At 35.2% G+C, this 5,581-nt stretch overlaps 1 long non-coding RNA gene across 1 annotated transcript; it reads right to left on the minus strand.

The window, feature by feature from the left end:
• Nucleotides 1-2,369: 2,369 nt before the first annotated feature.
• LOC128289354 (uncharacterized) lies at nt 2,370-3,627 on the minus strand. Its single transcript, XR_008278967.1, has 3 exons — nt 3,482-3,627; nt 2,525-2,566; nt 2,370-2,381 (listed from the first exon to the last, which is right to left on the minus strand). It is a non-coding gene; the product is annotated as an uncharacterized LOC128289354 (long non-coding RNA).
• Nucleotides 3,628-5,581: the final 1,954 nt, after the last annotated feature.

Raw genomic sequence — 5,581 nt, forward strand, 5'->3', positions numbered from 1 at the left:
TTAATGTCGTGTTTAATAATAATAAAATGATAGTAGTAATGAATCAATGATAAAGTAAAATTTGTTTAATTTAGAAGGTAAAAATGCACAATAAAAGGAATATAAATAATATGAACTTTAAGTATTAGCATAGGTAAAAAATAATAAATAAATAGATAAAAAATAATTCACAAAAGGGTGATATTAAATAAATGAAGGATTGAATTGGAATTTAAATGAAATTAAAAGCATAAATTATAATAAAATAAATAAATTAATTAATAAGGCAGAATAAAGGACCAAAACATAACGTGCGAAAATGAGCAGGGATCAAATGGGATATTATTCCCAAACCCATTAAACGCACCGTTTTCAAGAGGGATCAAAATAAAAAAATCTAAAATTAAATGGTATAAATTTTAAAAAAGAAAAAAGACCAAAAATAGAACTATATTGAAAAGCATTTAAAAAGCGGAAGGACTAGGGCCGTAATTAGACCCTTGTAGCAAAAACACGGGGATCCTAGGGGATCCAGGTCGGGTTAGAAATGACGCCGTTTTGGCATCTGAAAGTTAAGCCCAAAACGACGCCGTTTTATAGGGCTATATAAACCAAAAAATAATTAAAAAATCATTTGTACTTGTTTTTGAAAAAAAAAAAACTTTGCTCTCTTATTTTTTTTTCTCTCAATGCTTCCTTGGTCCAGCCATAGGGGTCGTCACCGATCCGCCATGGCCACCGATCACCGGCAACAACTGTCGTCGCCTCCAGTGGCTAGAATCCATAAAAAAAAACCCTTTTTAGAACCTTTTTAAACCTTTTTAACCTCGATTTGAAGTAAAAATGACGAAAAATCAGAAATCTTTAAAAAACCTTTCCGTTTCTCATCTGACGGCGATATTGTCTTTCATCGGAGACAGTGACCTCAACCTCACACGGCGAAAAACAAACGACTCAATTAAGAAGATATTATTTTATTTTTATTTTCGCAAAAATAAAATAGATAAAAACAAATTACCTTTTTTTTTAAAACTTGTTGCTTTTTTTGTAGCACCCCAAACCCGACCCAGAAGTTATGGCCTGATCCGGCATGCCACATCAAAAACGTAAAAAAAAAATTTCCATTCTAAGTCCAGAAAATCGTACTTGATGTTCAAAAGATTAATTCATTAAAGGTTAAAGTAAATGGAAGCTGTGCACCAGGTAGGAAACCGGAAAAGAGGTGGTGAGTCCATCGGATCGCTAAATACCAAGCTCCTTCGGATCCAATCCTAGACATGCATACCGCCATTGCCACACCTTAACGTCATGGATATTTCTAGGAAACCGATTTGATTAAGTCATTTTTTAGAAAAAGTAATTAATTTTGGAAAATACTTTCATTGCGGAAGTTTTGCTTGTTGTCGTGTTATTTTGAAATCAATTGTTGTTTTTGAAAACGCGCCTAAAGCTATCCAATTTCAACATTTAAAATAAGTAATACCTATCTTAGTAATACATATTAAAACCATCAAAAATAATTAAGCGGCCTTATTACATTTAAAACCCAAAACTTCAAACGTAAATAAAAGGATGTCCAGTTCACGGAAGAAAATCAAACTTTCGAGCGGTGGCCACTCCGATTCCCTCACAATTCCAAGCCCACTATGGTTGGGGATTACTGCGTGGATGAAAATAAAAGGGTGAGTTTGGGGAAACTCGGTGTGTAAATTAACCCAACCATAGCCTATATCACTCAAACCACGAAATAGAATAAGTTGGCCTTAGCCTAGTGCAATTGAAATAAAGGCCATAGGCCCATAGCAGAACAGAATAGATATTACATGTTTATGCAGAAACCCAACCATATCCAACCGTATACACCCCGTACCAACCTTACACCGTGTGGGGAGACAACTCGACCCACCCAACCGCTACACCACGTAATTTGCAGCATGGCTGCGTAATGAATAATGTGAAAGAGTCACGGATCTGAGATAATCGTGGCGAGCCACCGAATAGATATATGTGGCAGAGCCACCAGATCAGATATTTGTGGCAGAGCCACCAGATCAGATATTTGTGGCATAGCCACCAGAATGCTTCCTCCATAATATAACCCATGTCCCCATGCAACAGATATATAATCATGGCATACATCATACAGAATCAGATCGTCATGCTTTTCAGTCAAAATTAACCCTAGGGGTATAACGGTAATTTTACACCTAGGGGTATAACAGTAATTTCCATACATAGGGGTATTATAGTAATTTAGATACTTTTAGCGTTTTCATGCATATCCTAACTATTTACGTACTATCAGAACACTTACAAGATACTTACGAATTGGGCCGTTGGCCCATGAACCCGATCTTTGGCCCATTAAGCCCAAATTATCAAAATGTACGAAATCGCGCGTACTGCAGTTTATTACTTTAGGTTACCAAATATACAAACCCAACTATTTTACGAGCATTCGCACACTCGAAAATTCCCAAAATACCGACTTTTTGGCATTTCGGCTTTTGCCAATCTAGTTTATGAGAGGGTGTCAGTTACACACCTGTTTGCGACGATATGCTGACGAGATCTACACACGAACTGCCTACAATTGGATTACTAACACGTTAATCTAACTATTCAAATACGAACTACGTATTAACCCCTTACAATATTCGGCCAACCACACCTACAGATCATAGTAAGCTTATAAGAAATCAATAAGCAACTCATTAACAAATTTTTGTCAATGTTTACCACATAATCATAATTTCACTACAAGCTGTCTTCCTGAGCAACAGTCACTAAATCATTTATAACTAGAGCTACGAAACTCCAAATCAAGTGCCGTTAATTTTCCCTGAAAATAGACTCATATATCTTCTATCCATAAAATTTTCAGAATTTTTGGTTTATCCAATCAATACCAGATTTTTCTCAAAGTTTCCCATGTTTCACTGTTTGACTAATCTGACCACTCTTCATTACGAATCAAATTTCTCATTGTACAGAATTCAAAATATGTTATTGTTTATTTCATTAGAAACTAGACTCAATAAGCTTTAATTACATAATTTATTCAGCTTCAATTCATCTCCCACAATTTATGGTGATTTTCCAAAGTCATGTTACTGCTGCTGTCCCAAGCAGATTTATTATCAAATCACTCTTTCACACCTAACTTGCATGCTTGTTATTTAAACTTGTATATCACCAATCAATCATCACATATCTATGATTTTACTTAAGTATAATCTCCATTTCATCATTTTAAAGCACAACATGTTAGCTGATTTTTCCCTTTAACATCTAAGGCACATGCATGCTCATTTGTTTGGCTCAACTTCACCTATCTTCCATTTTTCATCAAAAGAACATGAAACAACAACCATTTCCTTCATTTTAATTCATGACTAAATGCTCACAACACAACTAAAAATCAAAATATACTTCAAGAGTTAAGGTAGAATCAAGAAGAACTCACGAACCTCAAAATAGAAGCAAGGTACCAAGAACTTACCTTCAATTTTCCTCCTCCTAATGACCGAATACTCAAGAGTTTTCTCCTCTCCTTTCTCTTCTCTAACTTTCAGCTATGATGAACAAAGATGGACAAAACTTTGTTCTTTTCACCCCTTTTTCTTTTAATAAAACTTCATATTTCATCCATTTAATTCTTTAATACAAAAGACATGAAATTCTTATCATGAAACATTTACCTAACCTATTATCATGGAACATTTACCTAACCTATTATCATGAAACATTTACCTAACCTATTATCAATTTGTATCAATTTGTACCATAAATTATGGATATCAAGTGTACATTTTGTCTACAACAACATGATGGCTGGCCACTTCATGTAAAATGGGAGGTTTGTCATGCAAATCCTCCTATTTTGCACTCCTATTTATTTGGCCACTTCAATTTAGCCTATAGCATTTTCAAACATTTTCACATAGGTCCTATTTCATAATTTCATCCCCTTTTTCTTATGGAACAAAAATTAACTAACATTGCCGAGTTCTATCTTAAGCTTGGGCTTTCTAGAGGCCCACTAACATAATTAAACCTATGCCAACATTCACAGGATTCCCGAAAATTGGGGCGTTACATTTTTTCTTTTGGATAAATTACAACAATAGTCACTCAACTTTGGGGTAGCTGACAAAATATCGCTCAGGTTTCAATTCAGTCACTCTACTTTCAAAAAATAAGAAAATAGTCACCATTAACCATTTTCCGTTACGTCCGTAATAGATCTATCCTTTTCCGTTATTCACTTAACAGAAAAGGCCATTTTCCATCCCCCTCCCTCTTCCTTACCATCCCTCCCCCTATCACAAACTCTTTTACTTTTTTCCAAACCTCCCCACCATGCATTATTTCTCTCACCCTCAACAAAGCTGCCATGTCCAAAGGAATATACTTGATTTATTTTCCTTCTCAACAACCTTGTCAATGAGACTTTCATGTTTATCATCAACATTTTCTTTGTCATTTTCATTTTCTGTAGTCTTTTTTTCATCAGGACCATTTTGCTCAGTAGAGTCCCCAGCTGAAGCACTCTTTAATTTAAACGCAACAAGTAAGCCCTTCGGGTGTTTGCGATCATCATTACATCAAATTTGATTACAAACATACCACAAGAAAAAAAAAGTAATCCCATCAGAAAATTATGGTAAATTACTTACTTTTCTTCAGCATTCGAGCCGTTTGAAGTTGTGATTGAATGATTGCGTTCAAACTCCTCTACTTCTTTTTCTCTTATAACATCAAAATCCTCCCTGAAAAGAAAAATGTGAGAACTAAAACATTAAACCATTTAGTCAAAACCAGTATCTAATTCCAACTCAAAAACCCTATTTGGTATTAGATGACATGAACTCTACACTGAAATTGCTTAAACAAGCAACTGCCAACAATAGCTTACTTTGGTTTTAATTTCAGTTCAGCACCTGCAAAAACCAAGCTTTGCTCCAAAATTGTTTAGGTATCTTCCGCAGCCAAGAATTTGATCAAAGCCGTAATGCAAAAATACTTTCTTTGCACCACATGACAAGGCAATCTCACACTATTAACCTAAAACAAGTAAATAAAATGACGAGTTTACATTAAACCCTACAGAAAGACCACCATTTTACATTGCAATTAGACAATCAAATATTTTGATACCGTTGAGCAAAAATACCTTAGCATATTAACCGAAAAAGGCTTCTAATGCTTCCATAAATTCCTCAGGCTCTAATAGCTTGGTGTTTCTACCAATTTTCTTCCCTGAAAAAAGGGGGGGGGGAAGAGCAAAGAAACTCTTCAATTCATTGGCTCAGAAGAAAATAAAGGAAATTTTAGGTTTCTTTTTTTTTGGGGGGTAAAATTGACAATCTTCAGAAACCTTGAGGGAAGATGAAATTATGAGAGTTTGAGCAACAAATTTCAAAGTACAGTCTGGTACATTCCTTTGGACATGGCAGCTTTGCCGAGGGTGAGAGAAATGATGGTAGGGAGGTCTGAAAAAAGTAAAGGGGTTTGTGATAGAGGGAGGGGGATGGGAGAGGGATGGAAAATGGCCTTTTCTGTTAAGTGAATAATGGAAAAGGATAGCTCCGTTACAGAC

This window comes from Gossypium arboreum, chromosome 1 (assembly GCF_025698485.1).
Source record: "Gossypium arboreum isolate Shixiya-1 chromosome 1, ASM2569848v2, whole genome shotgun sequence".
Taxonomy (NCBI): Eukaryota; Viridiplantae; Streptophyta; class Magnoliopsida; order Malvales; family Malvaceae; genus Gossypium; species Gossypium arboreum.